Source organism: Pristis pectinata, chromosome 7 (assembly GCF_009764475.1).
Source record: "Pristis pectinata isolate sPriPec2 chromosome 7, sPriPec2.1.pri, whole genome shotgun sequence".
Lineage (NCBI taxonomy): Eukaryota > Metazoa > Chordata > Chondrichthyes > Rhinopristiformes > Pristidae > Pristis > Pristis pectinata.
In genome coordinates this window covers 102816937-102829702 of record NC_067411.1, presented here as the reverse complement: position 1 = coordinate 102829702, position 12766 = coordinate 102816937, and the positions used below count along the sequence as shown (strand labels likewise).

The 12766-nt window shown below is 44.5% G+C and overlaps 1 protein-coding gene across 1 annotated transcript in view; it reads left to right on the top strand.

Annotated features, from left to right (window-relative positions):
• rasgrf2b (Ras protein-specific guanine nucleotide-releasing factor 2b) overlaps window positions 1–12766 on the top strand; it is a 155423-nt gene that overhangs the window by 30642 nt on the left and 112015 nt on the right. The gene's annotated exons all lie outside the window — the stretch shown is intronic.

The following is a 12766-nucleotide window of genomic DNA, read 5'->3' as shown; positions in this document are numbered from 1 at the left end:
ATTGCTGTTGTGCTGAATGACCTCTTTGACAGTGTGACTCTGCGATGGGCATGGGCTTAGAAGATGTTATAGCCTTTTAGAGAATGAAGGCAATAAATGTAGATTAGGCAGCACCTGGAGAGAGAGACAGAGGGACCTTAGCCTTTCATCAGAATTCATGAGAGGTATTTTCAGCATTTTCTGTTTTCTGTCACCTGTTGTCTTTTGCTTTCAAGGACTTCAGAGAGGAAAGGGAGATTAGAGATGAAACTGATTTTTCCTGCCCCAAAGACCTGAATCGCAGATTGAAGAGTTCCTCCTTCAGTTGCAGTAATAATATTTCTAATTGCCTCATTAGAGAATATATTTCAGTAAACATCTGGGGGTGATCAAGTCTGAGAACTTGAGCACTTCCTGGATTTACAAGTTGTAGTGACTTATGGCTGTGTTTCAGAGAGAGAGATTTTACTCTCATTATCCCACGAGTGCCACTTGCAATTGTTGTGCCACCTTAGAGCAGACAAATCTACTGAAATTTGGCACATATTTTAGAATTCATCCCCCACACACACAAAGCTCAAGCCTGTTGAGTATGCAGAACTTCAGGATGTCACTGGCCAGCTTATCTCGGTTTGGATTGTAAAGGCTGTGTCACTGTGTTACTTCCATTGTCATTTGGTAGAATATGGACAATTCTTTGTGATGATATTTAGATTAATTGGCCATGAGCAGCTGCACAAGGATTTGCTTCCATCACCAGCAAATGGTGCAGACTCTAAATACCATTCAATTTTTTTTTAAGTACAGCTCAAATCAATTTTGGGGCAAGAGCTTACTGCTGAGGTTTGGTATGAGTGAGGGGATGTTGGAGATGCAATCTTCATTGGGGGGCTGGGGGCTGTGGCTGGAAGATATTTACTGGGGTGGATTTTGGGTGGTTAGAGGCTGTAGGCTTGGCTTGGATGGAATATCTGCAGGTGTGTTGTGAACTTGGGGCTGGTGGGGTCACTAATGGGGTAGGGAGTGGATGTGAGGGATCCCAAGGGAGAGTCAGGTATATGTGATTCAATCTGAGCCACAGGATTTGAAATAACTAGTGGTTTGATAGTAAAATGTTTACCAATCACCAACAATCTGGTGAAGATGATGTTCTATATTTTTCTCATTTTCGGACACTAAGAGAGCTAGAGTAGGTACTGTAGTGTAGCAGTTAGCATAACGCTATTACAGTGCCAGTGACCCGGGTTCAATTCTGGCTGCTGTCTGCTTCAAGGAGTTTGTATGTTCTCCCCGTGTCTGCGTGGGTTTCCTCCGGGTGCTCTGGTTTCCTCCCACATTCCAAAGACGTACGGGTTAGGAAGTTGTCGGCATGCTATGTTGGCGCCGGAAGCGTGGCGACACTTGTGGGCTGCCCCCAGAACACTCTACGCAAAAGATGCATTTCACTGTGTGTTTCGATGTACATGTGACTAATAAAGAATCTTATCTTAATTACTGGTGTCAGGGTGAGAATTACGGGGAAAAGACTCGAGGTAAAAATCGTGCAGTGCAGAATCTTTGTACGCTGTGCAATAGAATTGTATCAAACAAGACTCATGTTAAGTATGGCTGGGACTTGCTATGTGGGCAATGCAACTCTTCAATTACTTATGAATCTTTCATGCATTTAATTATGACCCAGAAGGGGGCCGTTTGGGTCATGAGGTTCATGCTAACTCCCAACAGAACAATCCCATCAGCCCCATTCCTTCCATCTTTATTTCCCCATTCACTTTGTCTCTCAATTCCCCTTTTGATTTTTTTGCCACCCACTTACACTGAGGAGCAGCTTACAGTGGCCATTTCACCTACATGAGGGGGGGAAACCAGAGCACCTGATGGAAACCAACCTGGTCACAGAAGAAAGTGCAGACTCCACATAGACAGCACCGGAGGTCATGAATGAAGCCGGGTCCCTGGAGCTGCGAGCCAGGAGGGCAAGCGCCTGTACAACTGTGCCACTTATGGAGGTGCCCTGGTGCCAGTCCTGCAAGATTTCAGTTGTGCATGCTTGGCCTGTGAACTGTGTGAGCTACTCATTCAGAAGCAGGCTTCGTAGCAGATATTAAGCCTGCATCAGAGGAAGTTTTAAAAGGAAAACCTACCTGCTTGGCCAGGCCTGAGGCCAGGGACTATTAAGCACTTGAGGGTAGGTGCCCTTGCTGAAGGATTCCATTGTGGTCTCCACCACTGGATTCCGACTCCATTGTTACCAGCTGTGCCCCACCTTCTAGTCAAACCCACCCCATCCCTCCACCAATTTGGCATGTCCTCTTCGACCCTCACCAACTTTTATCGACGCACCATGGACAGAATCCTATCTGGATGCATCACGGCTTGGTATGGCAACTGCTCTGCCCAGGACCGCAAGAAACTGCAGAGAGTTGTGGACACAGCTCAGCACATCACGGAAACCAGCCTCCCCTCCGTGGACTCTGTCTACACTTCTCGCTGCCTCGGTAAAGCAGCCAACATAATCAAAGAGCCCACCCACCCGGGACATTCTCTCTTCTCCCTTCTCTCATCAGGCAGAAGGTACAAAGCCTGAAAGAACATATCATCAGGCTCAAGGACAGCTTCTATCCCACCGTTATAAGACTATTGAATGGTTTCCTAGTGCGATGAGATGGACTCTTGACCTCATAATCTACCTTGTTATGACCTTGCACCTTATTGTCTACCTGCACTGCACTTTCTCTGTAACTGTGATATTATTCTGCATTCTGTATGGTTTTATCTCAGTGCACTGTGTGATGAATTGATCTGTACAAATGGTATGCAAGTCAAGTTTTTCACTGTTCCTAGGTACAAGTGACAATAACAAACCAATTCCAAAATTCCACCCCCACCTCCCCTGGCCCAGATCCAACCCTTGAGGCTGTGATCTTGTCGAGCTTCAGCCTCCCCTCCCCTCCCCTTCCCTTCCCCCCCACCCCATCCTCTGCAGCTGCAGAGTGAGCAGCAGAACAACGTTTATGTGGAAACCTGCATCTGTGATGCATGAAGTCTGACCTTTGTTCATGTGCATGTTGATACAGAAGGCTCGAACACGAAAGAGGTGTAGGCCATGTGCATGGCTGGTTCAATGTGCCAGGAAAATCTCTAGACTCAAGCTTTGCATCTTTGAAAGGAGATACCTGAGTGTGACTGGGAAATAGGAAAGGAAAGTTAGGAATATTTAGACAAGAATTTGCTGACTCATTTAAATAAAAAGTAAATATTAAGACTGATGTCAGGAAGATGCAAGTTCCACAGCAGATTCCATAGCACCTGAGCAGCAGAATATTGATTTCAGAATATTGATTAAAGTTCAGTGTTGGAGACACAAGAGATTCTGCAGATGCTGGAAATCTGGAGCAACACACAAGATGCTAGAGGAACTCAGCGGGTCAGGCAGCATCTGCAGAGGGAAATGGACAGTCGACGTTTCGGGTCGAGACCCTTCATCAGGACTGGAGAGAAAGAGGGGAGATGGCCGGTATAAAATGGTGGGGGGAGGGGGTGGAGCAGGAGCTGGCAGGTGATAGGTGGATCCAGGTGAGGGGGGGAAGGATGGGTTGGGGGGGGGAGTGGGAGTGATGTAAGAAGCTGGGAGGTGATAGGTGGAAGTGACAAATGGCTGAAGAAGATGGAATCTTATAGGAGAAGACAGTGGAGCATGGAATAAGGGGAAGGAGGTGGGGAGGGGAAGCGGAGGGAGGAATGTGTGGGTGACGGGCAGATCAGGAGTTCAGTGTTTAGGGTTCATTTCACATTGAGGTCTTTTGTTGCTGATATGTTGGTTTAGGAACTGTGCGTTGGAGGCTTGGACCAGTGTGCTGTGTGGAGGGCCTGGTTATGGTAAGAAAAATGACTAACTGAGGTCAGTAATTGGATCTTGCACTGGCCATGCCTCTTCAAAGTAGCCCAGGGAGAAGTATTCTGATGTAGTTTCCTGTCTCCTGAGTCAAGATTTCAGTCTGTGCCTGAGCTAGTTTTCAAACGGACCATTAGTGAAAGGTGAGGAGCATAGTCTGTGCAGGAGTGTGAAGCATCATACTTGTGAAAGCAGAATCGCCGTCACTTCTGTGTTCTTCACAAATGGAAGCACCATTCACTTTATCCATGGGATTTATAAAAACACGTGGATATCATGGATCTCCCGAAGTGTATGGGCAGCAGGTTTGTCACTGTGAAGCTGTTGATATTTCTATTTCAGCTGAAAACAGATGAGCAAATTCCTGCAGTGGATCAACATTTGATTTTTTTTTCCTGGACCTGTCAGTATTTATAGAATGGATCATGAGGAGGATCTTTCCCTCTGAATAAATTTGAAAGCTAAAATCTCAATGAACATTAGCATTCTGCAGCTTTTCTTCGGAGGGAGCAGAGATTGGCAATGTTTGCTATTTTTAACTGTTGCAGTGTTGAAGCACAATGTCTCGCATCTTGCTTCAGGCCCTTGTGAAAATCAGAGCACCCCTGTTCAGCTGAAGGGGCTATCTTTTGTATTTTTAATCTTGTGCTTAGTACAACACTTTAAACCATTGAAAACACCTTTTATTTTAAGTGGATCATTCCATACAAATTGCTCAATGCATCTTTGGTGGTGCTAATCATTGACACAGTTGATGACAACACAAACGGCAATTGTATTTACTGTTTAGTAAAGTGTCTTGAAGCTCTTCATACAACAGGAAGAAACTTTTTGCCATAAAGCAGAAAATGCTGTAAACACTCATCGGGTCAGGCAGCATCTGTGGAAAGAGAAATAGAATTAACATTTCGGTCAAAAACCTTTCCTCAAAACTGGGGAAGGGAGAAAACCATGAAAATCTGACAGTCCTGAAATGTTAATTCTGTTTCTCTTTCCACAGGTGGTTCCCAAACTACAGTGTTTGCAACATTTTCTATTTTTTATTTTGAGAGAAAATGTTTAGTTTTAAGTTGCAGAGAGAGATGGATTGAACGATGGGCTACCTCTGATTGGGTGGGACCATGATTGATGAGCTGATCTGTTGTCGAAGATAAATGAAGGCACGTAGAGAGAGACAAACAAAGGGGCAATGAACTCTGTGAAATGTAGGACAGAGCTGTAGGAAATGACCAGCAGATTAGCAGTGTCAGTGGGGAGGGGAAAACTGAGTAAATATTACAGATGGCTAGTTTACAGCAGAACTCGTCAGTTCTGATACAAACAGAAAGAACATATTGCCTGAAATTGTTGAATTTGATATAGTGGAAATCTGTGCAGTAGCTTCAAAGTGGAATTAGGTAACTGTGTCTCAGAAATTGGCTAAGGAGGTAGCTCGGCTCCCTGGTCAAGCCTACTTGAGTAAAGATGAATTTATATGAAGGTGGTTTCCTGGGCTCTGGGTCATCTGTCTGTAAAATTTTACAAATCAACCCTGTCACAGTTTGTTAAAAACATTTTAGCCAATGCATTGTACTGCTGACATAAATTCTAATATTATGGTTAGAAAATTACACAGATATCAATAATACCTTATAAATGTAGGATTATTTCTGATTATTTTAAATCCCCTGCTGCCTCAGTCTCTGCTGCTTCTGCCAGGCAGTGATTTCCTTTGACTTGAATTGGATGGGAACAAAGCTCAGAAACTAAAATCTTTATTGTTTGCGTTGCTTTATTAGAACACAGAACAGTACAGCACAGGAACAGGCCCTTCGGCCCACGATGTCTGTGCCGGCCATGATGCCAATCCAAACTAATCCTATCTGCCTGCACATGGTCGATATCCCTCCATTCCCTGCCTGCCCATGTGCCTGTTAAACTTTTGCTTCCACCACCGCCTCTGGCAGTGTGTTCCAGGAATCTACCACTCTGTGTTTTAAAAAACCTGCCATGTAAACCTCCTTTAAACTTCCACCTGCTCACTTTAAACCTACGCCCTCTAATATTTGACATTTCCACCCTGGAGGAAAAGGACTCTGCCTATCTACCTTATCTGCATCTATTATAATTTTATAAACTTCTGTCAGGTCTCCCCTCAGCCTCTGACACTCTAGAGAAAACAATCCAAGTTTGTCCAACCTCTCCTTATAGCTCGTATCCTCTAATTCAAGCAACATCCTGGTGAACCTCCTCTGCACTCTTTCCAAAGCCTCCACACCCTTCCTGTAATGGGGTGACCAGAACTGCACACAGTACTCCAGATGTGGCCTGACCAATGGTTTATTTAGCTGCAACAGGACTTCCCGACTTTTATACTCAACGGCCCGACCAATGGAGGCAAGAATGCTGCTCACCTCCTTCACCACCCCGTGCATTTGTGTTGCCACTTTCAGGGAGCTGTGTACTTGCACCCATGGCCCCTCTGTACTTCAGTGCTCCTGAGGGTTCTGCCATTTATTGTACACTTTCTGTCTGCATTTGACCTCCCAAAGTGCAACACCTCTAGATTAAACTCCATCTGCCACTTCTCTGCCCACATCTCCACCTGGTCTGTACCCTGCTGAATCCTTCGACAACTTTCATCACTCTCCACAGCTCTGCTAATGTTTGTGTCATCTGCAAACTTACTGATCAGCCCTCCTACAGTTTCATCCAAATCATTTAATATATATGTATTACACACACGCACACGCACACGCACACGCACACACACACACACCACGGAGGCCCCAGCACTGATCCCTGTGGAACACCACTGGCCACAGAGCTCCAGTCAGAATAACCCCCTCCACCACCACCCTCTGAATAAGTCTCCATGGGTCCCCATCTGCCTTCATCTTCTGGATCAGCCAACTACGAGGGGAGGTTACTTATTACATTCTTGATTTGAGTTTTTTTGAGGTGACAAAGATGATTGATGAGGGACGTAGACGGCACCCACCGAGGGGGGACGTAGACGGCACCCACCGAGGGGGGACGTAGACGGCACTCTCGGCTCTTCCCTCATCAATCTTCTTCATCACCTCAAAAAAAGTTCATCCAGTTTGTAATAAATCACCTCCCCCGCACAAAGCCAAGCTGACTGTCCCCAATGTCCACGCTTTTTCAGAGGCAAGATCTTATCCCTGCGAGCCTTCTTCAATAATTTCCCTACCACTGATGTGAAGTCTGCCAGCCTATTAATATCCTGTTTTATCTCTACTGCCCTTCTTCAACAGAAGAACAACATTGGCTATTCTCTGGTCCACTGGATCCTCACCTGCAGCCAAAGATCTCCATTGAGGCCCCAGCGATTTCCTCTCTTGCCTCTCTTAATAATCTGGGGAAGATCCTTCAGGGTCTGGGGACTTACCCACCTTGATGTTCTTCAAGAGACCCAATGCCGCCTCCTCCTTGATATCAACATGCCCTAGAGTATCTGCACGCCCTTCCTGATCTCCCAATCCTCCATGTCCTTCTCCGTGGTGAATATCAATGCAAAGTGCTCCTCAGCCACATCCTCTGCCTCTAGGCAGGGATTCCCTCCTTTGTCCTTAGTGGTCCTACCGTCTCCCCAGTTGCCCTCTCCCCAGTTACCCTCTCATTTTTAATTCTCTAATTTGATTTGCCAAGGACATTTTGTGGCCCTTTTTAGCCCTCCTGATTCCCTGTTTAAATTCTTTCCTGCTTCCTTTATATTCCTCAAAGGCCTTGATGATTTCAGCTTCCTAAATCTTACATATGCTTCCTTTTTCTTTTTGACTAAAGCTGCAACATCTCTTGTAATCCAAGGTTCCCAAACCTTGCCGTCCTTGTCCTGCTTCCTCACAAGAACAGGTTGGTCCTAAATTCTGACCAGCTGGCTCTTATGTGACGCCCACATGTTAGATGTGGACTTGCCAAATGACAGCCACTCCCAATCCGCTCTCCCCAGCCCCTGCCTAATACTGTTGTAATTAGTCTTTCCCCAATTTAGCACCTTCCCCTGAGGTCCGGTGTTACCCCTATCCATAACGATCTGAAACTTACAGAGTTCTGATCGCTGTTTCCAAAATCCCACTATAGCCAATAGTGCAGCAGCTGATACTGGGGGAGTAAAGTCAAACACAAATTTATATTGTTGCACTCTTACCCTTCGAGGTGGCACTATGACGCAGCTAGTGGAGCCACTACCTCACAGTGCCAGAGGCCCTGTTTCGATCCTGACATCGATTGCTGTCTGTGTGGAGTTTGCAGATTCTCTCCGTGACTGAGTGGATTTCCTCCAGGTGATCTGGTTTCCTCCCACATCCCAAAGATGTGAGGGTTGGTAGATTAATTGGCCAACTTAAATTGCCTGTGGTGTGTTGGTGAGTGGTAGAGGTCTGGAGGGAGTTGATGGGAATGTGGGGAGAATAAAATAAAATGGGATTATTGTAGAATGAGTGTGAATTGGTAGTGGTTAGTCGATGGGAATGGTGGGCTGAAGGGCTTGTTTCCGTGCTGTTTCTCTCTGTGGCTCCACCGTCTTATGGTGACGGTGACCTCACCAACTAATAGGCATTGAAATTAGTCAGTGATGAGTACTTTCTGTCATTATCACTCGAGCATCACTGGACACTAGGAGCATCTGTATTCAATGGTCCCTGACGTTCCTGGCAGATTCAGATGGCATTCAGTACTTCAGTGTTCAAATAAGGTTTGGGATGTTGTGGAGTGCCAGTTATTCCCAGGTAGAGTTTTCATCCCACCAGGAATTTTGTCTCCTGAGATTCTGTGTCCCTTTGTTCTGTAAAAATAGGAAAGAAGAATATACTCCACAAAGGCTGCACCGATCTCAGGAAAGATTTAACTGCGGCCTAGAACGTATGAGGGTAGAAGTCTGACTGTGTGGGCTGAGGGCAGAATTAGACATGGGATGACACTGAGGAGGTGGCCCACCAATACCCACTGTCTGGGTTAAACGTGGAGGACAGGATCTGTGCCAAGCATTGGAGAGCTGTCGTAACCCATGGAGTCAACACCTGGCAGGCAAGAAAATGGAAACGATTTAGATAGATTAATTATTTTGTCAATATCTAGCCAGATCCTCTCCTCAAACCCACGTACTGACACTTTCAAACAGTCCCTTGTACATACTTCCAAGGAATAAGTAGAGGGGAGAATATTTAAAAATGAATTGAAATAACAACTGGTTAAATGCAAATAACAAGGTGTGAACTTAAACATGGTGATCAGTGTTCAGCTGAATAATGAATACAAGATCCAAATCTGGTTTGAAGAAGAAGGTACCTTGCTGTGACATAAGGCAAAGCATCGGGACAATTGTCTGTGAAGTGCAATTGGGAGTAGATGGACACACAGGAGACTGCAGATGCTGGGATCTGTAGGAACACAACGGGTCGAGCAGCATCTGTCGAGGAAAGGAATTATCAACATTTTGAAATTTTTGACCTGAAACGTTGACAGTTTCCTTCCTCGCACAGATGCTGCTTGACCAACTGAGTTCCTCCAGCAGCCTGTTTGTTGCCTGGGAGTAGATGGCTCCCGTCTGCCCCGGATGGTTCTGCGGGCATGGCAAATCCCTTAAGCACTGAAGTTACAACGTTGGAATAAGACAAATCAGTGCACCAGAGTTCATATTTAAATGTAAAATGAAAACAAAACTACACTGATGTTAAATGTTACTCTTGAAACATTAGCCTATGCTGAGTAACTTACACTGCAATTTTAATTTCAGATTTTCAATGTTTGCCACATGTTGTCTTTTCTCTGCAATACCCCATCTTTATGGAATAATTCATTCCCTTGCCCATTGGAATTCTTCCTGATGCTTTATTCCACAGCAAGGTGCCCTCTTCTTCAAACCAGATTTGGATCTTGTATTCATTATTCAGCTGAACACTGATCAACATGTTTAAGTTCACACCTTGTTATTTGCATTTCACCAGTTGTTATTTCAATTCATTTTTAAATATTCTCCCCTCTACTTATTCCTTGGAAGTATGTACAAGGGACTTCATTTTGGGCTAGACATGCAAATATTTGCATGGATTAGGAATGTAGAAGAGGAGGTGGTTAATGATTTGAATGGATCTGTCTTCTGAATCATTCTTAACATTAAAAAAATATGTAATTTTCAAAGCATTCAAAGGGTACCATCTGCAGGCTAATTGTTCTGTTTGTCTTTCACTGACTTTTCCTTTCATCAGGTTTAGATATTGAATTTCATAGAACCATTCAATTAAATATCATGGTATATTCCTGTCAGTTGTTGGGCTTGGAATAAGAGCAGCTTGCTTAAAATGGAATCATTTGGTTATTACTATCTTGCAATTATCAAAACTGACATCTTGAAATACTGAGCTGACTGAGTGGGTTGGGAAAGTTGTTGAATAATGTACACATGCAAACAAGATTGATCACAACAGGAAAATGAATCGCAAGATCAGATAGTGGAAATTCAGAATGCCAAACACATTGGTATCTGATGAAGCTGAATTCAGGCCACAGGTGCCCACACAATATGCTGGTGTTGTTTTTGTAGCCAGTTGCATCAAGAAAAAGGAATTTGGACGTAATTATACAAAACCTGAGGAAGGAGAGGCCAGCAACAATCACATAAGGAGTGCATAGAGAAGGGAGCAAGAAAACGGTGATAACCTGTGTTCTTACACTGTGGAATGGCACCATGAGAATGCAGCCGACCAAGTCTCATTGTCTCGGTTACACATTGCAATCAGAATCAGGTTTATTATCATTGTCTTATATGATGTGAAATTTGTTGTTTTGTGGCAGCAGTACGGTGCAAGGACATAAAAGTCTATAAATTACAAAATAACTAAATGGTGCAAAAACAAAAGGAATAACGAGGTAGTGTTCATGGGGTCACGGACCGTTCAGAAATCTGATGGCGGAGAGGAAGCTGTTCCTGAATCGTTGACTGTGGGTCTTCAGGCTCCTGTACCTCCTCCCCAATGGTAGTAACGAGAAGAGGGCACGTTGTGGGTGGTGAGGGTCCTTAATGATGGATGCCGCCTTCTGGAGTCACCACCCCTTGAAGATGTCCTTGATGGTGGGGAGGGTTGTGCCCGCGATGGAGCTGGCTGAGTCTACAACCCTCTGCAGCCTCTTGCAATCCTGTTCATTGGAGCCTCCATACCAGGCAGTGATGCAACCAGTCAGAATGCTGTCCACTGTACATCTATAGAAATTTGCAAGAGTCCTTGGTAATGTACCGAATCTCCTCAGACTCCTAATGAAGCAGAGCCACTGGTGTGTCTTCTTCGTGATTGCATCAATATGTTGAGCCCAGGACAGACAAGCAATGCAGAGTTGTTGTAACACATTGAATCATCATCCGATTGGTGAGAGAAGAGAAAACATTTTAAAGGGTAAATTCTTTTGTCAATATCTGGCCAGATCCTCTTCTCAAGTCCCCACACTGACACTTTTGAGCAACATGTCCCCAACCTGCTTTCAGGTGGCAGCATATCCTCGGAGAACCCAGTTACAGGTGAATTACACCCAGTTTCTGGGAAATGTGCAGGGCTGTGGAGAAAATGGTTAACATCTCAATCCTTGGCATTGGTGTAGGGAACCTCTGAGGGCATAAAGTTTTAAAGAAATCTTCCCCCAAGCTAGATAACATGGCCAGAATCACAAGCCTTCCAAGGTGCTACCCAAGCTTCTCCTTTCCCATCAGAGAGGCTTGAACTTCTCGCAGCAGACTGGGAATGTGGCACAGTGGGTCTTACTTCCGAACGCAAGATTCCCTTCCTCAGCCAGAAAATAACCATGCCACCACATTTTGGGACTGGACACTGACCTCTGGATTTCGGGACATTTGCAGCACTCTGCCACATTCCCACTGGTCTGACCAGAGTGGGACAGAAGTGATGATGCATTTTGTGTGCCTACTCATGTGGTGTCAGATAATCCCACGTCCAAAAACACAGGCAATGAATCTAGAGTTCTGGACAACATTTTCCCCTTGCCCACCACAGCTAAAACTGATTATCTGATCATTTGTTTCCATCCTTGTTTAGGAAAGCTTGCTACGTGCAAATTAGGTGTAGCTGCTGCCTTTACCTCACAGTTATGAATTCACTTCAAAAACCAAGCGTTTGGAACAACCTGATTACACGGTAGTGAACAAAATGAGTACAAATGGTTTCTTTATTACATCATGTAAGCAGACAGGGAAATATGTATGCAAGGTTATTTTTATTGGGAAAATAATACATAGAGGCAAATATAACCGATTGATTCAAAGAACACAATACTTACAGAGTGGTGATCAAATGACCGCGTATGTGGCGGACAACAGAAGAGATTCAAAGACGTCTTAAAAGCCAACATGAAGAAATGTAACATCGACATCAACAATTGGGAAACCAATGCCAAGGACAGGAAACTCTGGAAACCATCATCTGAGAAGGAACAGCAACTTTCGAAGCCGACAAATGTGCAGAATTGGAGGAAAAGAGAAGAAAATGGAAAGAGAGGCAGCAACACCCAAAGCCCGATCTGCCGTCTGGAACTACCTGTCCTGAATGCGGAAGAACTTTCAGAGCCAAGATTGGACTCATAAGCCACTTGAGGGCCCATAAATAGATCAACGGAACGAAGACCATCATCTCCGACCTCGAGGGATAGCCACGACGATGTGGTTGAATCGGGGCTCAATAACTTAAAGTATTTTTTTTAAAGTATGGATTTTAGGATTGCCCCTGTTTTTGTATAGAAACACACGTAGCTCAGATCTGTGCTGTCAGAGAAAAGAAAGAAGGCATTTTTAATATTTATCAAAATTCTTGTTGTTTACCAAGTTTGCTCATTGAAGTGACATTTAACTAAACCGAGTGTCACAAGTAATTAATTCACATTTAACAG